The sequence below is a fragment of the Salmo salar genome, chromosome 13 (genome assembly GCF_965601325.2).
Source record: "Salmo salar chromosome 13, fSalSal1, whole genome shotgun sequence".
Lineage (NCBI taxonomy): Eukaryota > Metazoa > Chordata > Actinopteri > Salmoniformes > Salmonidae > Salmo > Salmo salar.
In genome coordinates this window covers 66,423,496-66,451,277 of record NC_138303.1, presented here as the reverse complement: position 1 = coordinate 66,451,277, position 27,782 = coordinate 66,423,496, and the positions used below count along the sequence as shown (strand labels likewise).

The following is a 27,782-nucleotide window of genomic DNA, read 5'->3' as shown; positions in this document are numbered from 1 at the left end:
ACAGTCCCACACTAGCGTGGCTAGGCGATACATCGTCCCCAGTTAACACCCACCCTTATGAATGGTTAAAGCAAGTCATATAATGCACTGAGCATAATAACAGGGACTACAGTGGCTTGCGAAAGTATTCACCACCTTGGCATTTTTACTATTTTGTTGCCTTACAACCTACAATTAAAATGGATTGTTGGGGGGGTTGTATCATTTCATTTACACAACATAACTACTACTTTGAAGATGCAAAATACTTTGAAGATGCAAAAAAACAAACAAGAAATAAGACAAAAAAAAACGGAAAACTCGAGCGTGCATAACTATTCACCCCCCCAAAGTCAATACTTTGTAGAGCCACCTTTTGCAGCAATTACAGCTGCAAGTCTCTTAGGGTATGTCTCTATAAGCTTGGCACATCTAGCCACTGGGATTTTTGCCCATTCTTCAAGGCAAAACTGCTTCAAGTTGGATGTACAGCAATCTTTAAGTCATACAACAGATCTGTGGCCTTTCAGCACGGGTGTATATATACTGTCATGTGACAGATCATGTGATACTTAGATTGCACACAGGTGGACTTTATTTAACTAATTATGTGACTTCTGAAGGTAATTGGCTGCACCAGATCTTATTTAGGGGCTTTATAGTAAAGGGGTGAATACATATGCATGCACCACTTTCCCGTTTTTTTTTTTGTTCAATTTTCTGAAACAAGCTATTTTTTTTATTTCACTTCACCAATTTGGACTATTTTGTGTATGTCCATTACATGAAATCCAAATAAAAATCCAATTAAATTACAGGTTGTAATGCAACAAAATAGGAAAAACTCCAAGGGGGATGAATACTTTTGCAAGGCACTATATACAGTTTGAACATACAAAGTGTTACAGATTTCTCTTTTAGCCTCTTCTCAGCGAGCCCCCCTTCTACCTCCCATAACACCTCGAGGGCTCTTTAATGATCTGTAACGATTCTGCCCTCCTTTTGAGCATTTCATTCAGTTCCAATAACTACACAGAATGTTCTCAACAGTGTGTGTATATGAACAGTGCTTTTGCGAGCACACTCATCCAGTGTTCTCCTTTGTGTGGCGTACAGTACATCTATTTACATTGAGCTCATGATGTGTGAAATTAGTTATTTTCTCTGTGTGTAATTGATTGATAGGTGGAGGGAAACCATGGGCCTTCGTACAACAAATTATAATTACATTCCACTCATGAGGGGCAAATCTAATCGCAGCAGCAACATTAGAAACTCCATTGAGCAGTCACCAATTTATCCTATGGACAGGTGGTACAGATTTCAAATAAATTAATTTAGAGAGGAAATGGATTTGTTGGCTGTGGAACGTACGTGGGGTTCTTTCTCATCCTCTGTTGTTCCTGTTGAATTAAATAGATGGTAAAGGCACGGTTATGAGATGAATAGAACATCTGAATTCGATGAGGGTGCAGAGAAAATAGTTTCGTGGCTTATCCAGAGGAGTGAGGACATATTCTTTCCTTTTCAATCTCGTCTCGCCTGCAAAAAACAATCACATTTCACTCAGAGAATGTTCTCAATATTTCTTGTAAAAGTAACTAGAGAATCAGTCCTATTTAGATTATGACTGGTAAAACTGTATCTTGGAGAACAATGAATATCATTGTTCATCAGTTTCTGTGATTAGTTGGTAAAATAATACTTGATGTAAGTTGCTCTAGATATGACGAGTACTTGCTAAAATGACAAAAATGTAAATGTGATGTTTTCCTAAAACAAAGTTACATTAATGGGGATTTGGTGGTGAGTCGGTGGACACAAACGGGTTCCATTTCATCATGAGTGGCTCAGTGATTTTCACAGTTCTATTATCACAAATTTTCAATTACATCAATTACTCTGACAGCTTATGGAAAACAATGCTATTGAGCAAGGTTAATGACACGCCGATTAGCTAACACCTAAAACAGGAGTGTGGACCGTTTTTGGCTTCTTACGATGAGTTATCAAAGTGGAAGCTGATTCTATTAGCGAAAATGCCACATGGGATGTGTTTTGCTTTCTATGACCTTGTTTACAGCTTTGAGTGGATCGAAACGAAAAGCACCACAGTCATTATCTTCTCAAAATGTTAGCGATGAAGTGCTAGCTTGTTTGACAGCCCAGCATGCTTAAAGTCATGATTGAAGCTGAAAAGGTCAGTAGTTCTGTGTTTTGATGAATAAATAACAAACGTAAATGACATTGGTACTTAGAACCCTTCATTCTCAAACATGATGAAAGATTCAGGACTACAGCTCAAATGAATTTTCTCCCCAAGGTGTGCACGTTTACACTTCACCTTGTGGATGTAAAAGGAATGGACGGGTGTAAGAGATATAGTCGAAACTCCCTCTAGCAAATTCATACACCCTCCCAATAGCTTTAAACACTTGACTGAACGAGTGCACCCTTTTTAGGGGGCCCAAGCAGGGTGAAGGCTAGTAGTGAAGGCTAGTAGTGGCCCTCCCATTCATTCTTAACCAAGTATTGACAATACCATCAACTACACATTCCACTTCATTAGCCTAACATTTTAGTTGAGGATAAACTGCTAGTGGCCCTCCCATTCATCCTTAACCAAGTATTGGCCAATTGACAATATCATCAACTACTCATTCCACTTCATTAGCCTAACATTTTAGTTGAGGATAAATTGGTGTACGTTGGTGTGTACAGATGGTTAAGATTAGGATTGAGGGAGGGGAAACTGATCCCAGATCTGTACCTGGGGAAACTTCACCCCGGAGCAGGTGAATACCACAAACTACTTTTGACTGCAGTGGCACGAGGTCAATGCCATTCAACATGTGAGATGGCATTGATTTGGATTCAAAACAGAGAACAAGATGCTAAGACACATTATAGGGCTCTGAATTGGAAGGAAATAGTAAATATAATTAAGATAAGCTTTTAATAAATCTTAAATTAGTTTTGTTAGATAAATAATTTAGAGTTTAACCATAAAAATGGTGAAGTCTCATTTTGAGTGAGATTTCTCCAACAAGATTTTGGTTGAATAAAGGTTGAAAATGAAAAAAATCTGATGAGATGGAGGTAGTAGACAATGCCAACTCAAACTTGGTTGTATTTGTGAATCCTCAATTTGACTTTAATTGATAAACAAATCAGGTAACAATGTTGCTGTTTCTGAATGATGACAGCTTTTGTGTGTAATTAAAACGATGACACCAAATATTCAATGTAAAATGTATTGTCACAACAACAATAACATGTCCAAAAGATCAAAAACAGCACCAAACATTGCTGCAGTGGATGTCAAATCAGACCTGGACTCTATTCGAAGTCCTTACCGTTTCAATACGCCTGCCAATATTCAGTGACAAGCCTGTCCAGCTCTAGCCAGCTTGCTCACAGTGTGTGAGATATGGAAGGGTGGTGAGGGGATGGAGGGAGGGAGGGAGTGAGCAAGCGATGGAGGGGAGAGAGAGGGTGAAACACACAGCTATCTCTCCCAGTAGGCCTAATCCAGCTGTCACACCCCAGCTCTCCTCTCCTCCTCAGTGACAGGATAAACAGGGCCTCTCTCCCTCGTTCCGTTCGCTCCCATTTCCCAGCCTGCCCAGCTCCCAGTGCCCTGCTCATCCATCTCCATTACGTCCTGACGGGAGCGAGCCATGGACAGCCCCAGGGGGAACGAGAGGGCAGCCCCTATCCATGATCCATGCCACAGCTGTGGTTCCCCTACAATTCCGCTTTAGAAATTATATTACATTTCTGAATATATCTCTGTCGAAGCCCCCTCACCCCCACCAACTCATATCCATTCTCACCATCTCCTATGCAACTTTATGCTGCAGTGTAACATAGTACCTTACTGTCATTTGACTCAGTTCAGGTATAGTGATACATTCACTTTCCTCTCTGCTCGTCATTGTAGGAGAGAGTGGGGGAAATTGAGCCAAAGGGGTAAGTTGAGCCACCCTTGTTTTTAAGAAACCCAACATTTTAGGAAGAGGTCGTCATTTCATGGAGTCTGTGAAGAAAGAAACCACATGGAAAGTAGTAAGCAAGTTAGGTCCCAAAAACGGATTTTCACCAAGTCAAATAAATGTATTGTGTTAAAGGTTTCATGATGCTTGTATCTAAACCAAAGTCGGTCATTTAAGATTGTTCTATACATCAGTTGGGGTCTCTACAAACTTCAATATGAGGTCTTAAACCTAGAATGAAAGTGCATCCTTGTAGCTATGTGGGCTAGTCAAAATGTTTGTCTTGGGTTAAGTTTAGCTAATGGTTGAGCCAATGGCATGTTGACAAATTGAAGCGTTTTCTTCCCAGCCGTAATACAAGGAATTATCGCTGGGATACGAGGTTACAACAGGGCTGGCCTATATTAAAAGTGTGGTCCAGAGTGAGTGGCAAGGAATAAGTAAATCCTAAATATTTCTAAAACTAAAAGCATTGTATTTGGGACAAATCATTCACTAAACCCTAAACCTCAACTAAATCTTGTAATAAATCATGTGGAAATTGAGCAAAGTTGAGGTGACTAAACTGCTTGGAGTTAGCCTGGATTTTAACTGTCATGGTCAAAACATATTGATACAACAGTAGCTAAAATGGGGAGAAGTATGTCCATGGTAAGGCACTGCTCTACTTCCTTGACAGCACTGTCAACAAGGCAGGTCCTACAGGCCCTAGATTTGTCGCACCTGGACTACTGTTCAGTCGTGTGGTCAGGTGCCACAAAAAAGGACTTAGGAAAATTGCAATTGGTTCAGAACAGGGCAGCACAGCTGGCCCTTGGATGTACACAGAGAGCTAATATTAATAATATGCATGTCAATCTCTCCTTGCTCAAAGTGGAGGAGAGATTGACTTCATCACTGCTTGTATTTATGAGAGGTATTGACATGTTGAATGCACTGAGCTGTCTGTTTGAACTACTGGCGCACAGCTCGGACACCCATGCATACCCCACAAGACATGCCACAAAGGGTCTCTTCACAGTCCCCAAGTCCAGAACAGACTATGGAATGTGCACAGTACTAAATAGAGCCATGACGACATGGAACTCTATTCCACATCAAGTAACTCATGCAAGCAGTAAAATTAGATTAAACAAATAGATAAACACCTTATGGAACAGCGGGGACTGTGAAGCAACACAAACATAGGCACAGACACATGCATACACACACACACATTTTGGATTTTGTACTGTATATATGTGGTAGTGGTGGAGTAGGGGCCTGAGGGCACACAGTTTGTGAATTATTGTAATGTTTTAATATTGTATTAACTGCCTTAATTTTGCTGGACCCCAGGAAGAGTAGCTACTGACTTGGCAGTAGCTAATGGGGATCCATGATAAATACAAATACAAATACAATGATCCAAAACATGCAATCAAATCTACATGAAAATGGTCAAAGTCCATACCTAATCCCATTTGAGATGTTGTGGCAGGACTTGAAACGATTAGCTACTTTCACTCACAAATGTTGCTGAGTGAAAGTAGCTCTGCATGCAAGAGTGGGCCAAAATTCCTCCACAGCGATGTGAGAGACTGATCAACAACTACAGGAAGAATTTGGTTGCAGTCATTGCAGCTAAAGGTGGCGCGACCAGTGTAAGTGGCAATAACTTTGATAATTAAATAAATAATTGCCCTTTTTTTGTTATTTGTAAACTCAAGTTCCCTTTATCTAATATTAGGTTTTGGTTAAAGATCTCAAAAAAGAGAAAATCTGAAAAGGAGCAAATACTTTTTCACGGCACTGTATGTTTGTGGGGGGTTGCTCTCTCTGCAGTGGTTTGAAATTAACTGAACGCAGTGACGTCTCTGTTTGGTGCTCTGTCAGCAATTGTGGGACTCTATTCTCTGCTCCAAGAACAAATGTCCAAAAATAAAAAGGACATTTATTTAAATAGTAGTCATGCCTCAGCGTGCTCACTTCAATGTTCTAAGCATCCCCCCTACCTCTTTCGTACGCATGTCACACGTTCGCACACACAGAGTGAAAATAATATCTTTAGAAGATGTGAGTCTATCAAATAGCTCAAATTAACCAATTACGCAGAGGTCAGTGAGTGGGAACGCATTTTGTTTGATATGATTGGTGAAAGCTTATGTTTCACAGAGTAATCAGGATAAATCGAGTCAAAATGGGCTAAGTAGAACATACAACTACGTCCTACAATGGATGGCAGGTGGCTTAGATTAGAGACAGATGTGCAACTGGGTCGCAGCAGTGCAAGAGGGCAGCAGGTTCGAATCCCAAGTCTGACGGTATAAAAATGTGATACAATCTCGTCCTACTGAGAATCCAAAAGGCGTATGTTGTAAGCATGACATTTAATGGACATCTTGTTCAACTTCACTGCTTGAGGACATCCTACAGCTGATTCGAGCAACAATCCCCTCTACCAAAAATGAACCCATTGAATGTCTATCTGAACAGAGTTAACCATGGACTTGAATGGGTCGTCTTGGGTTTGTTGAAGACGATTCCCTGCTCAACAGAGCCTTTAAACCAAGCCATCACTCCTCGTGTACACATCTGTCTATCCTTGCAGAAAACTAGGCTAGGGCAAGCTTCTCGTAGTGACACAATTAATATATAAATTAACCCGAGCAAACAAAGAGTGAATCGTTGGAGGCATTGAGGGTCAGTGCAGACACTCCAATCCGCTGCCTGGGACTAGTGAACAGCAGATAATTACAGAGTCTGCATTATAAAGGGAATAGTGTGGCATTTGGGACACACACTGTAGTGTGTTTAAGAGCCTTATACAGATTTGATTGACTCCTGGGAAGGATCAAGGGGAGAAACACAAACACACATCTCTTCACGGATGATCCACAATACAAGTGTTTAATTTGACTTCAATGCATATTCAAATAAATAAATATGTGATTTCTAGTGTTGGGTTCTGAGAATATGAAATAATATTTTATTCATGTCACTGAGGGAGAGAGGGGAATGTATAACGTTTACATTCTGTCCAGATATGTTATTGTTAGCCATCAGGGTTCCTTTGGGAGGAGAAGAGGCACAGTCTGGTACAAGTTAACATGACAGCCGTGAGTTGGGGAGGACACTTTGGGGCAGAGGTCAGGTCAGATGAAGTGAGGAAGAACAGATATCACTGAGGTTCTGTCTAGCAACAGAGATGCATTGCCTGTTCAGATGTGTAGTAGACTCAGCATAGGAGAAAGGGTTAAATATCAGTGCTTGTGTGAATATGTTTGTCTCATGCAGCTGTATCGACCAAATGGGTGAATTAACTTGGTTTGAGCTTTATTAAGCGTCCGTGAGTTTTAATAGGTTCATTTAGAACCTAACACTAGAAAACTAACTCTGTCCAATACTGAATAATCACTCCTCTTGGCCCTTGTGAAGAGAGAGGGAGAGGAGTGATGGAGGATGACAGGGAAGCTGTCAGATTAGGCTGAGGCTAATGCAGTGTGTGGCTAAGGAAGCCTTACTGCTGAGCCTATACGATTATCTCAGCGTCTCATAATGTTTATAAGGAGCAGGGCCTTTGCCTCATCTCTCCCATTTGTTATGACTGAGTACAGTATGTTCCAATGCTCTCAGGTGATTGGCTGCTGATTACCTCCACTTACCCAGCTCGAGTGAAACACGCTGTTATAGCTGGTATGGTTAATTTAGTCTTTTCATTATGGTTGTTGGAGTAACTGAATTCATTAGAAGGTGGTTTACATTTACATTTTTTACATTTTTTTTTACATTTTTGGTCATTTAGCAGACGCTCTTATCCAGAGCGACTTACAGTAGTAAATGCATACATTTCATACATTTTTTTCCTGTGCTGGCCCCCCGTGGGAATCGAACCCACAACCCTGGCGTTGCAAACACCATGCTCTACCAACTGAGCTACAGGGAAGGCTTGAATGGGAACCCTTCAGATGAAATGGGTTACATTGCTACCAGGTAATAGTTTACGTGCTCCATGCTATATACTTGAATGCCCCTTTCCAAGGATATTTAGAACACCCCGAATCTGAAATAATATCCCTTTGTTTTTTTAGAAAAGGTAGAGGGACTTCAATTTGGACTTGAGAGGGCATCAAATGTTCTGCATGCGGCTATGGAAACATGACCTGTTCAATCGGACGTGCTACTTTGTTCAGGAACAGCTGTTTCACTCTCTCTCTCTCAGTCTCTATTAACGTTTGAGCATATTGAAGAATGATCTAGCCTTAATGGCCATGTATTCTTATAATCTCCAACCGGCACAGCCAGAAGAGGACTGCCCACCCCTCGGAGCCTGGTTCCTCTCAGGTTCCTCTCAGGTTCCTCCTAGCCAATGTGCTTCTGCATCGCTTGCTATTTGGGATTTTAGGCTGGGTATCTGTATAGCACTTTGTGACAACTGCTAAGTCCATCAACAAGTTTGCTGACGACACGACGGTGAAACAGTCTACAGGGGGGTGGAGCGCGTCAACAGGAACAGCTGCACCATTGAGAGAATCCTGACTGGTTGCATTACCGTCTGGTATGGCAACTGTACCGCCCGCGAGTGGAAGGCCCTACAGAGGGTGATGAGTAAGGCCCAGCGCTTCCCTGTGGGCACACTTCCAGCCATCCAGGACGTACATTCTATCCCCTGGCCATAAGACAGTTAAATCCATAACAACTACTGCTCTCCCACAGACTATCCATACTGACTTAATGCCCATCCACAGGTCTCTACCCACTCAGACACAACCTATGCTGATGCTACTATTGTCCATTGATTATTGATTGCCATTAGTATTTATAGTGCCTTCAGAAGGTATTCATGCCCCTTGACCTTTTCCACATTTTGTTGTGTTACAGCCTGAATTTAAAATTGATTACATTTCGATTTTCTGTCACTGGCCTACAAACAATAACCCATAATGTCGAAGTCAAATGATGTTTTTCGGCATTTTTACAACTGAATAAATAATGGCAAGCTGAAAAAAGTTCAGGAGTAAAAATGTGCTTAACAAGTCACATAATAAGTTGCATGGACACATTCTGTGTGCAATAACAATGTTTAACATGATTTTTGAATGACTCCCTCATCTCTGTACCCCACACATACAATTATCGAGCAGTGAATTTCAAACACAGATTCAACCATAAAGACCTGGGAGGTTTTCCAATGCCTCACAAAGAAGGGCACCAACTGGTAGATGAAAAAAAAATCAGACATTTAATATGAAATCAAAGTTTATTTGTCACGTGCACTGAATACAACCTTACAGTGAAATGCTTACTTACAGGCTCTAACCAATAGTGAAAAAAAGGTGTTAGGTGAACAATAGGTAAGTAAAGAAATAAAACAACAGTAAAAAGACAGGCTATATACAGTAGCGAGGCTATAAAACTAGCGAGGCTACATACAGACACCGGTTATTCAGGCTGATTGAGGTAGTATGTACATGTAGATATGGTTAAAGTGACTATGCATATATGATGAACAGAGAGTAGCAGTAGTGTAAAAGAGGGGTTGGCGGGTGGTGGGACAATGCAGATAGCCTGGTTAGCCAATGTGCCGGAGCACTGGTTGGTCGGCCCAATTGAGGTAGTATGTACATGAATGTATAGTTAAAGTGACTATGCATATATGATAAACAGAGAGTAGCAGCAGCGTAAAAAGAGGGGTTGGGGGGGCACACAATGCAAATAGTTCAGGTAGCCATTTGATTACCTGTTCAGGAGTCTTATGGCTTGGGGGTAAAAACTGTTGAGAAGCCTTTTTGTCCTAGACTTGGCACTCCGGTACTGCTTGCCATGCGGTAGTAGAGAGAACAGTCTATGACTGGTGTAGAAGTCCTGGATGGCAGGCAGCTTAGCCCCAGTGATGTACTGGGCCGTACGCACTACCCTCTGTAGTGCCTTGCGGTCAGAGGCCGAGCAATTGCCATACCAGGCAGTGATGCAACCAGTCAGGATGCTCTCGATGTTGCCTTTTGAGGATCTCAGGACCCATGCCAAATCTTTTAAGTTTCCTGAGGGGGAATAAGCTTTGTCGTGTCCTCTTCATGACTGTCTTGGTGTGTTTGGACCATTCTAGTTTGTTGTTGATGTGGACACCAAGGAACTTGAAGCTCTCAACCTTCTCCACTACAGCCCTGTCGATGAGAATGGGGGCGTGCTCGGTTCTCCTTTTCCTGTAGTCCACAATCATCTCCTTAGTTTTGGTTATGTTGAGGGATAGGTTGTTATTCTGGCACCACCCGGCCAGGTCTCTGACCTCCCTATAGGCTGTCTCTTCGTTGTCGGTGATCAGGCCTACCACTGTTGTGTCGTCTGCAAACTTAATGATGGTGTTGGAGTCGTGCCTAAACATGCAGTCATGGGTGAACAGGGAGTACAGGAGGGGACTGAGCACGCACCCCTGTGGAGCTCCAGTGTTGAGGATCAGCATGGAAGATGTGTTGCTACCTACCCTCACCACCTGGGGGCGGCCTGTCTGGAAGTCCAGGATCCAGTTTCAGATGGAGGTGTTTAGTCCCAGGATCCTTAGCTTAGTGATGAGCTTTGAGGGTACTATGATGTGGAACGCTGAGCTGTAGTCAATGAATAGCATTCTCACATAAGTGTTCCTTTTGTCCAGGTAGGAAAGGGCAGTGTGGAGTGCAATAGAGATTGCATCATCTTTGGATCTGTTTGGGTGGTATGCAAATTGGAGTGGGTCTAGGGTTTCTGGGATAATGGTGTTAATGTGGGCCATAACCAACCTTTCAAAGCACTTCATGGCTATGTGAGTGCTACGGGTCTGTAGTCATTTAAGCAGGTTGCCTTTGTGTTCTTGTTGGTATTACAGACTCAATCAGGGACATGTTGAAAAGGTCAGTGAAGACACCTGCCAACTGGTCAGCACATGCCCAGAGCACACGTCCTGGTAATCCGCCTGGCCCAGCAGCCTTGTGTATGTTGACCTGTTTGAAGGTCTTACTCACGTCGGCTACGGAGAGCGTGATCACACAGTCGTCCGGAACAGCTGATGCTCTCATGCATGCCTCAGTGTTGCTTGCGTCGAAGTGAGCATAAAAATGATTTAGCTCGTATGGTAGGCTCGTGTCACTGGGCAGCTCGCGGCTGTGCTTCCCTTTGTAGTCTGTAATAGTTTGCAAGCCCTGCCACATAAGATGAGCGTCGGAGCCGGTGTAGTATGATTCAATCTTAGCCCTGTATTGACGCTTTGCCTGTTTGATGGTTCGTCGCAGGGCATAGCAGGATTTGTTGTAAGCTTCCGGGTTAGAGTCCCGCACCTAGAAAGCGGCAGCTCTACCCTTTAGCTCAGTGTGAATGTTGCCTGTAATCCATGGCTTCTGGTTGGGGTATGTACGTACAGTCACTGTGGCGACGACGACCTCGATGCACTTATTGATAAAGCCAGTGACTGATGTGGTGTACTCCTCAATGCCATCGGAAGAATCCCGGAACATGTTCCAGTCTGTGATAGCAAAACAGTCCTGTAGTTTAGCATCTGCTTCATCTGACCACTTTTTTATAGACCAAGTCACTGGTGCTTCCTGCTTTAATTTTTGCTTGTAAGCAGGAATCAGGAGGATAGAGTTGTGGTCGGATTTACCAAATGGAGGGCGAGGGAGAGCTTTGTACGTGTCTGTGTGTGGAGTACAGGTGATCTAGAATTTTTTTCCCTCTTGTTGCACATTTAACATGTTGATAGAAATTTGATAGAACTGATTTAAGTTTCCCTGCATTAAAGTCTCTGGCCACTAGGAGCGCCGCCTCTGGGTGAGTGGTTTCCTGTTTGCTTATTTCCTTATACAGCTGACTGAGTGCGGTCTTAGTGCCAGCATCAGTCTGTGCTGGTAAATAAACAGCCACGAAAAGTATAGCTGAAAACTCCCTAGGCAAGTAGTGTGGCCTGCAATTTATCACAATATACTCTACTTCAGGTTAGCAAAATCTAGAGCCTTTCTTAGATTTCGTGCACCAGCTGTTTACAAATATGCACAGACCGCCCCCCTCGTCTTACCATAGTGCGCTATTCCCTATGAAAATGGTGAAGTTATTAATTACACTTTAGATGGTGTATCAATACACTCCGTCACTACAAAGATACAGGCGTCCTTCCTAACTCAGTTGTCGGAGGGGAAGGAAACCGCTCAGGGATTTCACCATGAGGCCAATGGTGACTTTAAAACATTTACAGATTTTAATGACTGTGATATGGATTAAAAACATTTTAGTTAGTCCACAATACTAACCTACATAACAGAGTGAAAAGAAGGAAGCCTGTACAGAATAAAAATATTACAAAACACGCATCCTGTTTTCAACAAGGCACTAAAGTAATACTGCAAAAAAATTGCCCAAGTTACAGTTTTACTTAAATCTACTTGAACATCTATGGCAAGACCTGAAAATGGTTGTCTACCAATGATTAACAACCAATTTGACAGATCTTGAATAATTTTGAAAAGAATAATAGGCAAATGTTGCACAATTCAGGTGTGGAAAGCTCTTAGAGACTTACCCAGAAAGACTCACAGCTATAATTGGTTGCCAAAAGGTGCTTCTACAAAGTATTGACTCAGTGGTGTGAATACTTACGTAAATTCGATATTTATGTATTCCATTTTCAAAATGCAGTCTGCATTCCAATTCATCCCAAAGGTGTTCGATGGAGTTGAGGTCAGGTGTCTGTGCAGGCCAGTCTAGTTCTTCCACAACAATCTCAACAAACCATTTCTGTATGGACCTCACTCCTGGCATCCGCCAAACCCAGATTAGTTTCCAGTCCTCCAGAGGAACAGTTATTGTGCTGACATTGTTTCCAGAGGCAGTTTGGAACTCGGTAGTGAGTGATGCAACTGAGGACAAACATATTTTACGCGCTACACACTTCAGCGGTCCTGTTCTGTGAGCTTGTGTAGCCTACCACTTTCTCGGCTGAGACGTTGTTTCTCCTAGACATTTCCATTTCACAATAACAGCACTTACAGTTGACCGGGGCAGCTCTAGCAGGGCAGAAATTTGACAAAATTGACTTGTTGGAAAGGTGGCATCCTATGACGGTGCCACGTTGAATGTCACTGAGCTCTTAAGTACAGGCCATTCTAATGCCAATGTTTGTCTATGGAGAATGTATGGGTATGTGCTCGATTTTATAAACCTGTCAGCAACGGGTGTGGCTGAAATAGCCAAATCCACAAATTTGAAGGCACATCCACATACTTATTTACAGAGTACAGTATGTTCCTAAAACACAAAAACCGTCCAGTTGTGAAATCAAATCAAATGTTACTTGTCACGTGCCGAATACAACAGGCAGACTTTGCAGTGAAATGCTTACTTACGAGCCCTTCCCCAATAATGCAGAGTTAAAAAGTATGAAAAATACCGGAGTACTGGTAACGAGTCAATGTGCAGGGGTACGAGGTAGTGACACGTGTCAGTAAGAATGTCCATGATTGAGTCTGAATGAAGAGATTGAGATAAAACTGTCCAGTTTGAGTGTTTGTTACAGCTCGTTCCAGTTGCTAGCTGCAGCGAACTGAAAAGACGAGTGACCCAGGGATGTGTGAGCATTGGGGACCTTTAACAGAATGTGACTGACAGAACGAGTGCTGTATGTGGAGGATGAAGGTTGCAGTAGATATCTCAGATAGGGGGGAGTGAGGCCTAAGAGGGTTTTATAAATAAGCATCAACCAGTAGATCTTGCGACAGGTATACAAAGATGACCAGTTTACAGAGGAGTATAGAGTGCAGAGAAGTGTCCTAAAAGGAGCATTGGTGGAAAATCTGATGGCCGAATGGTAAAGAACATCTAGCCGCTCGAGAGCACCCTTACCTGCCGAACTATAAATTACCTCTCCATAATCTAGCATGGGTAGGATGGTCATCTGAATCAGGGCTAGTTTGGCAGCTGGGGTGAAAGAGGAGCGATTACGATAGAGGAAACCAAGTCTAGATTTAACTTTAGCCTGCAGCTTTGATATGTGCTGAGAGAAGGACAGTGTACCATCTAGCCATACTCCCAAGTACTTGTATGAGGTGACTACCTCAAGCTCTAAACCCTCAGAGGTAGTAATCACACCTGTGGGGAGAGGGGCATTCTTCTTACCAAACCACATGACCTTTGTTTTGGAGGTATTCAGAACAAGGTTAAGGGCAGAGAAAGCTTTTAAGACACTAAGAAAGCTTTGTTGTAGAGCGTTTAACACAAAATCCGGGGAGGGGCCAGCTGACTATAAGACTGTATCATCTACATATAAATGGATGAGACAGCTTCCTACTGCCTGAGCTATGTTGTTGATGTAAATTGAGAAGAGCATGGGGCCTAGGATTGAGACAGCAGATGTTCTGACTTTATACACTGCACTCTTTGAGAGAGGTAGTTAGCAAACCAGGCCAAAGACCCCTCCGAGACACCAATACTCCTTTGCCGGCCCACAAGAATGGAATGGTCTACCGTATCAAAACCTTTGTCCAAGTCAATAAAAATAGCAGCACAACATTGCTTAGAGTCAAGGGCAATGGTGACATCATTGAGGACCTTTAAGTTTGCAGTGACACATCCATAACCTGAGCGGAAACCAGATTGCATACCAGAGAGAATACTAGACATCAAGAAAGCCAGTCAGTTGATTATTGACAAGTTTTTCCAACACTTTTGATAAACAGGGCAAAATAGAAAATTAGGATCAGCTAACTCCCCCTTTAAATAAATGACGCACTGTGGCTGCCTTCCAAGCAATGGGAACCTCCCCAGAGAGGAGAGACAGGTTAAAATGGTCAGAGATAGGCTTGGTGATGATAGGGCAGCAACCTTAAAGAAGAAAGGGCCTAAACCATCTGGCATATTTCAGTTCTTTATTTTGTACTACATTTGCAAAAATGTCTAAAAACCTGTTTTTGATTTGTCATTATGGGGTATTGTCTGTAGACTGATTTTTTTTAAATCAATTTCAGAATAAGGTTGTAATGTAAAAATGTTTGGAAAAAGTCAAGGGATCTGAATACTTTCCCAAATGCACTAAGTCTGGGCAGCGAGCTAGGTTGTCACCGATCACTAGACCAGAAATAGTCAGAAGTTTACATTTTTTCCCTACTTCCACATAAGCACAGTTGACAACATCGAGGTGCGGATGTTTACTTTTTACACACATTTTTTTCAGTTTTGTCCTTAGAACAGACTGTAGTGGTAAAATAAAAAGGGATACATTTTTTTTGGTGCCATTTAGGGGAAATGGAATTCTAAGCATCATCACACCAGCCAGAAGAGGCTCTGCGAAGGTTTGTTTCAATTCATTTGCTGTGGCCTCGCTCTAGTGTTCCAGCTCAGCCAAAGTTCTTTAGCCATTTTATAGCCTTGGGTGAATTTTGATTCGTTCTATTGTCCAGCCTACAGGAAGTACATGTGCTAAGGTCTATTCAACGCTGGTCTGACCAAGATTGTTTTGATCACACGGACTGGGATATGTTTCGGGTTGCCTCTGAGAATAACATTGACGTACACACTGACAGAGTGACTGAGTTCATCAGGAAGTGTATAGGGGATGTTGTTCCCGCTGTGACTATTAAAACCTACCCAAACCAAAAACTGTGGATAGATGGCAGCATTTGCACAAAACTGAAAGCGCGACCACCACACTTAACCACGTCAAGGTGAATAGGAATAAGATAAAATACAAACAGTTCTCTTATGCCCTCCAAAAGGCAATAAATCAGGCAAAATGTCAGTACCCAGACAAAGTGGAGTTGCAATTTAACGGCTCAGACACGAGACGTATGTGGCAGGGACTCCAGACAATCACGGATTACAAAGGGAAAACCAGCCACGTCGCGGACATTGACGCCTTGCTCCCGGACAAGCTAAACACCTTCTTCACCCTCTTTGTGGACAATATAGTGACACCGATGCAGCCCGCTCCTAAGGACTTTGGGCTCTTGTTCTCAATAGGCTGATGTGAGTAAGACATTTAAGCGTGTTAACCCTCGAAAGGCAGCCGGCCCAGTTGCATCCCTAGCATCCTCAGAGCATGCGCAGACCAGCTGGTTGGAGTGTTTACGGACATATCGAATCTCTCCCTATCCCAGTCTGCTGTCCCCACTTGCTTCAAGATGTCCACCATTGCTTTCTTGGGTACAGGAACAAAGGTAACTGAACTAAATGACTATCGCCCCGTAGCACTCACTTCTGTCATCATGAAGTGCTTTGAGTGGCTAGTTAAGGATCATATCATCTCCACCTTACCTGACAACCTAGACCGACTTAAATTTGCATACAGCCCTAATAGATCCACAGACGATGCAATTGTCATCACGCTGCCTTATCCCATCTGGACAAGAAGAATACATACTGTACGTATGAATGCAGTTCATTGACTCCAGCTCAGCCTTCAACACCATAGTACCTTCCAAGCTCATCATCAAGCTTGGGACACTGGGTTTGAACCCAGCCTTGTGCAACTGGGGCCTGGACTTCCTGACAGGCCGCCCCAGGTGGTGAAGGTAGGAAACAACACCTCCACTACGCTGATCCTCAACACAGGGGCCCCACAAGGGTGCATGCTCAGCCCCCTCCTGTACTCCCTGTTCACCCATGACTGCATGGCCACACACGCCTCCAACTCAACCATCAAGTTTGCAGACGACACAACAGTAGTAGGCTTGAATACCAAAAATTATGAGACAGCCTACAGGGAGGAGGTGAGGGCCCTGGCGGAGTGGTGGCAGGAAAATAACCTCTGCCTCAACGTCAACAAAACAGAAGAGCTGATCGTGGACTTCAGGAGACAGCAGAGGGAGCACGCCCCCATCCACATCGACGGGCCGCAATGGAGAAGGTGATAAACTTGAAGTTCCTCTGCGTACACATCCCTGACAATCTGAAATGGTCACCCCACACAGACAGTGTGGTGAAGAAGACGCAACAGCACCTCTTTAACCTCAGGAGGCTGTAGAAATTTGGCTCCTAAGACCCTCACACACTTTTACAGATGCACAATTGAGAGCATCCTGTTGGGCTGTATCCCCTCGTAGTATGGCAACCGCACCGCCCACAAACGCAGGGCTCTCCAGAGGGTGGTACGGTTTGCCCAACTTACCTCCAGGGGCACAATGCCTGCCCTCCAGGACACCTACAGCACCCGATGTCACAGGAAGGCCAAAAAGATCAAGGACATCAACCACCCGAGCCATGGCCTGTTTACCCCACTATCATCTAGAAGGTGTGGTCATTAAAGGTGCATCAAAGCTGGGACCGAAAAACAGCTTCCAAGGCCATCAGACTGTTAAACAGCCATCACTAGCCGGCCTCCACCCGATACCCTGCCCTGAACTTAGTCACTGTCACTGTGTTTTTGTTCGCCTCAATAAAGGGCTCCGTTTGCTACCCATTTCTGCTCTCCTGCGCCTGACTTCCCTGCAGCCAGTTACGCACTCCTTTACAGTAGCCTAAAAAGCATTATAAGCACCAACCAAGTGTGCTTGATAAATAATGAAAATCAGCACAAAAGCAATAACGGCATTGTAATGAATATGTGTCGATATGACTGCAGTAAAAAACTTCAGTCACTTATGTGGTGTGCGTCTTCACGCAATGGCATCAGTTGGAGCATGTCCATTTCACATAAACAATGAAAGCTGGTGAGTGTGTTGCTGATGTTGTTTTTTTGCTTGAGATGTAGGTTCTGCTCTCTCAGTGGAGACATTTTTTGGCTGATAATTTGCCCAGATTGGTAATCTTGTAAAACTAATCAAAAAGGCATACATCTAATTATTATGTAACCACTCTTTCTGATTGTAAGTGAAACCCGCCAAAATTCTGGAAAACTGTCAAATCTCTGAATGGTTGCACTTCCTCCTCTCTGCCCCAAGCAAATTAATTAAGACTATGGCCCCATTAACGGACAAAAATTCTGTCATTGATGCATTTAAACATTACTTTATTTAAACAGGCTATTTTTTTGAAAGAGCGTCTAACCCTACTTTCACCAAGAGTGGGCTAAATGCTGATTCAGAAATTTTGTAGATTCACTCCGAAAATGGTAGATAAGTTATAGCATTTTGGCAATGCACAAATCCTTGATCCCTTACTTACTATAGATACCAGGAAATCCACAGGAGCTGACCAATTGGTGCCGGGTCTGCTCAAGTATGCTGCCCCCCTCATTGCTGGCTCAGTAACTCATATCTTAAATCTGACATTGTTATCAAGAAACTCCATAAGACGTGGATAGTATTGATCTTGATAATTATTGTCTCATCTCCAGGCTTCCATGTCTAGCAAAAAATGAAATGATTTGTGCTGCCTTGTTTGTGGACATATCAAAAGCATTTGATATTGTTGATCATGCTATTTTATTGAACAAGTTGTCCTCGATTGGCCTGGGCTCTAACATCTGCTCTTGGTTTCATGATTATTTTAGTGACACATAATACGGGCAAAAATAAACACATGTTGTTTTCAAAGTTCTCGTGAGATTTTCTCAGAGGGATTAAACCTTCACTCATCGGATGGTGCTATAATCGAACAAGTTCTTGCATACAAATACCTTGGTATTTGGATTGACAATAATTTAATGTTTAAAAAACATACGAATGAGCTTTTTAGGAAGGTAAGATTTAAAGTGGGCTTTTTTTTTTTACAGAAACAGATCTAGCCTCTCTAGTCAACAGGAAGCAGATTGTGCAGTCAACCTTTCTACCTGTTCTTGATTATGGTGATACTATTTATCAAAGTGCAGCTGCCACTACTCTTAAACCCCTGGATGCCGTTTTTCATAGCGCCTGTTGTTTTATCACAGGAGACAGATTTATTACACATCACTGCATTCTTTACCAAAAGGTTGGCTGGACCTCTTTGAAGTCACGTAGATCCTCATTACACCCTTTTTGTTTACAAAGCCCTGCTCCACAAGCTTCCGACTTACCTAACTTCCCAGTTAAGATTTAAAATGAGAAGTTATTAAAGCCGGTCACAGGGTTGGTTAACTCTGGAGACTACTTGGGTGTCTATGTTTGGAATTATCTTCAGAGGACGTTTCAATTGGATGCTTTGGTGTCCCCTCATACAGATAACAGAGGCTTTTTTAATTAAAGAATGTGTTTGTTTTAGTTGAATGTGTTTTGTATCTTCATGTGTATTTTTTCGTGTATATTTATGTTTGTCTGTGCTTGCCTATTGTGTGCTTGTTTATGTATTTTGCAGGGATCATTTGTAAAAGAGACTTTAGTCTCAATATGACTTCCCTGTTGAAATAAAGGTAAATTAGGGTCTCAAAGCAACTCAATATTTGGAAGGTGTCCTTAATGTTTTGTACACTCAGTGTTAATTACACACACACACAAAGAAGCAGCAATTTTGTCTGCCTCCATTTGTTAGTTTTGTCTGGGAAAATATTTCAGCCAGTGGTGTTTAGGTTTGTGCTTTATTTTGCGGTTTACATCTGTAACTCCTGAAGGTTAGTGGAGAGAGTTGAATATGGGCCATCTCTGCATGGAGCTGGCTGTGGCAAGCTGACCGACCGACGGCTAACAAGTCAATTCTCCAATCACAGCGCAACAGAAAGGTTGTACATTGCTGGAGGTGGTGGTGACACACTTATAAATACAGACAAGCTAACATGCCAAGACTAAGTCTGCATCTGAAATGGCATTTACCGTACTCACTACACAGGGATCCACGAACCCATACCATTGATGCTTGGGGGGTTACACATGGATTTGAAATAAGGCACCTGGAGGCTAAGTAAAGTTGGTCCGTTCTCTTTTGGCACATCTTGTGGTCACTTTGCCTAACCTACAGCAAACTACTATTCAACAAACAGCTCAATCAAATATGCAATATGAATTGACTTATAAGAAACGTGAAGACGATCGATTCCAAAGATATCTCCTGGTGAACTCTCTGCTTGAACTTTGATTTGGATGAAGAGAGGAGTAACAGGGTTGGCAGACTCTAAAGAGTTGAAACACTAGGGCTATAGAATCAAGATTTTGCACTAGCCATCCAAGTCCCCTGACCTAAACCCCATTGAAACATGTGGAGTGAGCTGAAGAGGAGAGTCCACAAGCGAAGACCAAGGACTCTGAAGGATCTGGAAAGTTTCTGTATGGAGGAATGGTCTCAAATCCCTTCCTATGTGTTCTGCCACCTCATCAAACATTATAGGAGACGACTCAGAGCTTTTATCTCGGCAAAAGGAGGGTGCACAAAGTACTAAATGCAGGGGTGCCAATAATTGTGACATGCATGTTTTTGAACAAAACAATTATTTCTTAATGACGATTTTATTTTATTTTAAAAAATTAACTAAATTAAAGGTTAGATTCATATGATATTTTGAGTGTAAGCTCAAGCTGATGAACAACAATGACATTCTTTCACAGCCTTTTTTGTTCATATTTACCTAGGGTGCCAATAATTCAGGAGGGCAGTGTATGTGCTGATACACTATACATACAAGAGTATGTGGACACCGCTTCAAATTAGTAGATTAGTCTATTTCAGCCACACCCGTTGCTGACAGGTGTATAAAATCGAGCACACAGCCATGCAATCTCCATAGACAAACATTGGCAGTAGAAATTCCTTACTGAAGAGCTCAGTGACTTTCAACGTGGCACCGTCAAGTCAGTTTGTCAAATTTCTGCACTGCTAGAGCTGCCCTGGTCAACTGTAAGTGCTGTTACTGTGAAGTGGAAACCTTCAAGAGCAACAACGGCTCAGCCGTGAAGTGGTAGGCCACACAAGGTCACAGAATGGGACCGCCGAGTGTTGAAGCACGTAGCGTGTAAAATCGTCTGTCCTCGGTTGCAACCTCTGGAAGCAACGTCAGCACAAGAACTGTTCGTCCGGAGCTTCGTGAAATGGGTTTCCATGGCCGAGCAGCCGTTTACAATCCTAAGATCACCATGCGCAATGCCAAGCGTTGGCTGGAGTGGTGTAAAGCTCATCTCCATTGGACTCTGGAACAGTGGAAACGTGTTCTCTGGAGTGATGAATCACACTTCACCATCTGGCAGTTAGACGGACGAATCTAGCTTTAGCACATGCCAGGAGAATGCTGCCTGCCCCAATGCATAGTGCCAACTGTAAAGTTTGGTGGAGGAGGAATAATGGTCCGGGGCTGTTTTTCCATGGTCCGGGCTAGGCCTCTTAGTTCCAGTGAAGGGAAATCTTAACGCAACAGCATACAATGACATTCTAGATGATTCAGTGCTTCCAACTTTGTGGCAAGAGTTTGGGGAAGACCCTCCCCTGTTTCAGCATGACAATGCCCCCATGCATAAAGTGAAGTCCATACAGAAATGGTTTGTCATGAACGGTGTGTAAGAACTGGCCTGCACATATCCCTCACCTCTGCCCAATCGAACACCTTTGGAATGAATTGGAATGCCGACTGCGAGCCAGGCCTAATCACCCAACATCCGTGCCCGACCTCACAATGCTCTTGTGGCTGAATGGAAGCAAGTCCCCAACGCATAGTTCCAACATCTAGTGGAAAGCCTTCTCAGAAGAGAGGAGGCTGTTATAGCAGCAAAGGGGGGACCAACTCCATATTAATGCTTATGATTTTGGAATGAGATGTGTAGTTTATGTGCGCTACGTCATTGCTCTCTCTCTCGCTCTACTGTGTGTGCATCTTGTTAACTGTCACTCAAATGGCCAAGGGCTGAAGCTCATTGGCTTGAACTTGAATTGCTAGGGGGCTGGCCCACGTGGGGGAAAATGTAGGGAAAATGGCGTAGCACAGCTTCCAGTAAAAAGTTGCTTTCAAACTAGGGATTTCATGGCTAATTGAGGTAATACAGTAAATATGCATGTATAAACTACACATTGACACATCCAGCCGAAAGCGAGAGGTTTGAAAAATACTTACTAGTCGCCAAAGTTCTGGAGCATGTCTTTAAAAATGATAGTGAGAAGAGAAAAGTTAGCTAAAGCACATACAGACCTGGTACCAGAGTAGAGTACATATGTTTAGACAGCTCAAACAAAGGAGGCTTGAAGACACCTCCGTAAAAAAAAGGAAATGGTCATTATTGATAGTTAAACCATGGCATTGTTGAATACTCGTTTCTGATTGGCTTAAAGGGTATTCTAGAGTGTGTATTATTTCGTTATAATGCACAGGATAATTCAATGACTTTGAAGTTCATTCTTACAGCCCCTTGTTGATTATCTCTTACATAATTAACTCCTCTGGGTCATTGTGGTGCCCAGTAAACACTAATACACTGAAGGCTACAGTACTAACTCATTAAATCCGCTGACACAGAAAAGGGAGTAGTCAGCCCACACCAAAAGAACTAGATCCTGGAATTGGAAACACTATGCCATTGCACAAACGGTTTTAGAGGCAAGGCTTGGAAAGTCACGGGTAACAAATCCAAAACTCTACTATATTGCAGAGCGCTCAGCAACACAATTAAAGCCCCATTAACAGGATAAACAATGCGACTGAGATGCAGAGAAGGAAGGAAGATCCACACTCTGTTGAGGAACAAGTGTCATTGACTCTAGACATCATTATGCTTGTGATCCTGCCCATGACATTATATGCATGGGCAGGATCACGCATGAGTGGATAAAACAGATAAAAAAATCCTAAAGTTGATTGACACGCCCACACGTCACATGGAGACGCCATTTTGAATATAGAATAGCTCTCTGTGTGTTTATGCTAGAGATTTACGTTTCTTGCAGTGACTGCAGCTCACTACCCCCTTTCTGCCGATTTAAAGCCTATTCCATAACATGGTTCTTGTGAAAGCAGTGTTTTTCTACACGAGAGGATCCGTAAAGAAATCACCACCATCGAAAGATGAGACTCACGAACACAACAGTGTTGTTTGTTTTGGTCTACGGTATCCACAAGCATTAAGGCAGTCGTTTGAACGCTATGCCGTGGATGTCCTAATTTCGAAGAGGTCTTCTCACAAAAGCGTCTGTCCAGACCGAACCGTTTGAGCTAAAAATTAATAACTCGCCACTATTGAAAGGGGAGACTCACGAATACGAAGGTGTCAGTTGTTTTATCTTTATGATGCACACAGAGGAGTCGTCTGAAGGTAACCCAGTACCGGGCTGTAAAAATAGAACAACGTGCATAGGGGATAAAACGTGCCACGAGTAAAATGACCAAATATGGGTAAAAACATTTAAAAAAATAATATAAGACAGACACTAATCCTTATGATACATTTTTTGGCTGTCTGCTTTGCCATGTAAAAATGTGTTATTTGGTGTGTTTCTATGGGCTATAGCAGTGTCGTGTCTTTGGCAATGCCGGATTAAGTGCTATGACATGCTAACCTATAAAATTCTTTCTCTGTAATTAATATTACCTGATTAAGCTAATCATGTAAATGTAATTAACTAGAAAGTCGGGGCACCACGGAAGAACATTCATAGAGCTGTTATCTTCCGAATAAACTCTTAACCTGTTGGGGATAGGGGGCAGTATTGACACGGCTGGATAAAAAACGTACCCGATTTAATCTGGTTACTACTCCTGCCCAGTAACTAGAATATGCATATAATGATTGGCTTTGGATAGAAAACACCCTAAAGTTTCTAAAACTGTTTGAATGGTGTCTGTGAGTATAACAGAACTCATATGGCAGGCAAAAACCTGAGAAGATTTCATGCAGGAAGTGGCCTGTCTGACAAGGTGTCGTTCTTCTCGTCTCTGTTTATTGAAGAGTGAGGATCTTAGCTGTCCCGTGACACTTCCTACGGCTGCCATAGGGTCTCAGAAGGCGGCAAAAAGCTGAATCGTGGCTTTGCAGGCTCTGGCTGAAACAAAGTAGCGCGTTTGGGTAGTGGCTGGTTACAGTACTGTGAGACTCAGGCTCGTGCCCGCGTCGACCGAAAGCTTTGTTTACTTTCCTCTGTTTAGCTAAATGGACATTCCCGGTCGGAATATTATCGCTTTTTTACGAGAAAAATGGCATAAAAATGGATTTTAAACAGCGGTTGACATGCTTCGAAGTACGGTAATGGAATATTTAGATTTTTTTTGTCACGAATTGCGCCATGCGTGCGACCCTTATTTACCATTTCAGATAGTGTCTTGAACGCACGAACAAAACGCCGCTATTCGGATATAACGATGGATTATTTTGGACCAAACCAACATTTGTTATTGAAGTAGCAGTCCTGGGAGTGCATTCTGACGAAGAACAGGAAAGGTAAGACCATTTTTGTTATAGTAAATGGGATTTTGGTGAAGGCTAAACTTGCCGGGTGTCTAAATAGCTAGCCCTGTGATGCCGGGCTATCTACTCAGAATATTGCAAAATGTGCTTCATCCGAAAAGCTATTTTAAAATCGGACATATCGAGTGCATAGAGGAGTAATGTATCTATAATTCTTAAAATAATTGTTATGCTTTTTGTGAACGTTTATCGTGAGTAATTTAGTAAATTGTTAGTAAATTCCCCGGAAGTTTGCGGGGGGTATGCTTTTTCTGAACGTCACATGCTAATGTAAAAAGCTGGTTTTTGATATAAATATGAACTTGATTGAACAAAAAATACATGTTTTGTATAACATAATGTCCTAGGTGTGTCATCTGATGAAGATCATCAAAGGTTAGTGCTGCATTTAGCTGTCTTCTGGGTTTTTGTGACATTATATGCTAGCTTGAGAAATGGGTGTCTGATTATTTCTGGCTGTGTACTCTGCTAACATAATCTAATGTTTTGCTTTCGTTGTAAAGCCTTTTTGAAATCGGACAGTGTGGTCAGATTAACGAGAGTCTTGTCTTTAAATAGCTGTAAAATAGTCATATGTTTGAGAAATTGAAGTAATAGCATTTCAAAGGTTTTGAAAATCGCGCCACAGGATTCAACTGGCTGTTACGTAGGTGGGACGAATTCGTCCCGCCGGTCCCATAGAGGTTTTAAAATACTTAGTAATATTTTACATCGATAGCAGTCAATATTAACCCTTATCTTATTTTCAGTCTCATAATGAAAGTTTTAAAGTCTTCACGAACCCTGGCTAACAAGTTGAATCAGCAATACAAAATTGGGTTTAATTATTTATTTACTAAATACCTAACTAATCACACAGAATTACAAATACACAGAATACAATGATGTCATACAGAATTCACCCCTGGTGAACGGAACCTGTATGAAAGCTGGTTACACAAAGGAAAGGGGGTTGGGCTTGAATGAAAGAGCGGGAAGATTTAGGAACACAGAAACAGCAGCTATGCTATCGTAAATACATTATCTTATGCATTCTAAATTACCGCCCACTTGGAAAAGGAAAATGCAATAAATATTTACTCTGAGCTGCGCTTCGGTAGATTGGTCGTAGATGCTGGCCGGGTTGGCCAACAGATCTTCCTGTAAACTCGGAAGAATGTCTCTGGTAGTAAATTGGATACGTGGTGGTATCTTCGTCTGTCTGTTAGCCTGGATTCGTCGTCCGTCCTTTCCTAGCCCACGTCGACAGCGGCCACTGCTAACTCAACGGCTAGGAAGTAGCACTTCTGTAGTGAATAAGCTCAAAGTTCATACCAGTTCATACCATAGCTCACGCCGAGGTTGGCTTAGTTCTGTCCTTGACATGTGTGTCCTTCTAACGTAGAGGCTGCAGACCTCCCGTACTGGAACAACCTGGTTATCTTTTCGTCAAAGGCTTATATAGTGGAGAGGGGGGACGGATGTGTTTCATCGTTTATAACCCCTCCTCTTCACAGGGGTGGGCCACTGATCAAGCAGGGCACTTTCCTTATGAAAACCCAAATCTCTCATTTGGAAGCTAAAATTACATTTCATCTCCTAACAAACAATTTCAATATCAAACATTTCAATTGCATAACAATTACATGTTACTCTGATAACTAGAGGGTGTATACTTTCTCAGGTCCAGTTTATGTCGTCCTGTCATCAATCATAATGTCTCAGATGACAACCGAACCTTACATACATACTTATTACGTTCCCAAGCATATTTCCAACTGGTTTTATTACCAAAATATGGTTCCTTTTCCCCATTTGTTTGATGTTCCCAGACTCTCTATATTTAACACAGGCTATTCAAGTCCTTCAGTAGGGTCAGAGAGGGGAAGGGAGAAAGGTATTTATGGGGGGGGGGGGGGTCATAAACCTTACCCACAGGCCAACGTCATGACAGCAGTAAATGCTAAATTCAATATTTCATCAACTATACATATTTTGTTTTACCTACAAGGGTCCTAAAATTCAAAATCAAATGTATAAATTATCCATTGTATGACCATCTTAAAACAATTCCATATGTTAGCTTAGTAGATATTGTGATCTAAGGGCTTACACCTAGTAAATGTCCTGTGAAAATGTCTCTTTTAAAAGTTCATATTCTGTTAACTCATACCCAAATAATGTTGTTGACTCATCCTATACCTGTATTTGTGGCCAAAGCATAAATTGGAGAAATAACACCTAAAAAGCTGAACTTCAAACTTGTATCTCAAACAGACTGTTTAAAAAATGCTTGCTATTTCCTTACAGACTTTGATGTCCTACTCCTAAGGTGGATGAGCTGGCCAATCAGCGGCCTAGAGGAGGATGAGCAGGCCAATCAGCAGTCTACTTGCATGAATATTTTTAATGACCAGTAAACACCCACACCATTCTGTTGTTGGGGTATGCCCACACCATTCCAACACATAGAAGCTGCTTTTTAACATACTAAAATAACATTTTTTGAAAGGAAAACTATTTAATTAATATTGTAAGTCATTATAAGTCATATTTCATAGAAATCTGTAAACACTGGAAAGTTACTTTAAAGCCTGCAATATTGGACTTTTCTGATTCCGTTTGTTTATAGGCTTAGATAAATGTGGTGACCTCTTCACGATCTTGGCCTTGGTGTCAATCTAAATCGGATTCAATTCATCAGCTTGCATCCCTGAAATGACTCGCAACAATTTGATTGAATGCCAAGGTAAGCAGGCTAGGGGTTAGGCGTTATGTACAAAACCCTCTAACTCTAGTCACCCAGGCTCTCAACTCTAACTTTATTACTCTGCAGAGAGCAGAGGTGCTGGGGGATGGGCTCTCAATTGTTTTCAGCCACCCTGCCCCCTAACTTTTCACACCTCTGCTTCTGGATCTCTCTGCTGACCAGGTCGCCTGACCTGGTCAGGCAATCAGAAGTCTATCTGGGGTAGGAGATTAAACAGCATGATAATTACACAGGTGAACCTTATGCTGGGGACAATAAAAGACCACTCTAAAATGTACCGTTTTGTTACACAACACAATGCCACAGATGTCTCAAGTTTTGAGGGAGCATGCAATTGGCATGCTGACTGCAGGAATTTCCAACAGAGCTGTTGCCAGAGAATTGAATGTTAATTTCTCGACCATAAGCCGCCTCCAATGTCGTTTTAGAGAATTTGGCAGAACATCCAACCGGCTTCACATCCAGAGGCGGAGTTTCTCATAGCCGGTGATTTTAATGCAGGGAATTGGAATGCAGGGAATCTGTTTTACCTCAATTTTGCCAGCATGTCACCTGTGCAACTAGAGGTGACAAAACTGTAGATCACTTTACTCCACACACAGAAACGCATACAAGGCCCTCCCTCGCCTTCCCTTTGGCAAATCAGACCATAACTCTATCCTGCTGCCTTCTCCTCACAAGCAAAAACTCAAACAGGAAGTAGGATGCTTAGGTACAGGACTGTTTCGCTAGCACAGACGGGAATATGTTCTGGGATTCATCCAATAACATTGAGAGCTTTAGCACATCAGTGACTGGCTTCAACTCTAAAGTCTAAACATTAGGCTAGTTTTTATTGCT

General features: G+C 42.4%; 1 protein-coding gene across 4 annotated transcripts in view; it reads right to left on the bottom strand.

Moving 5' to 3' along the window:
- LOC106567559 (double C2-like domain-containing protein beta) overlaps positions 1 to 27,782 on the bottom strand; it is a 367,378-nt gene that overhangs the window by 33,102 nt on the left and 306,494 nt on the right. The gene's annotated exons all lie outside the window — the stretch shown is intronic.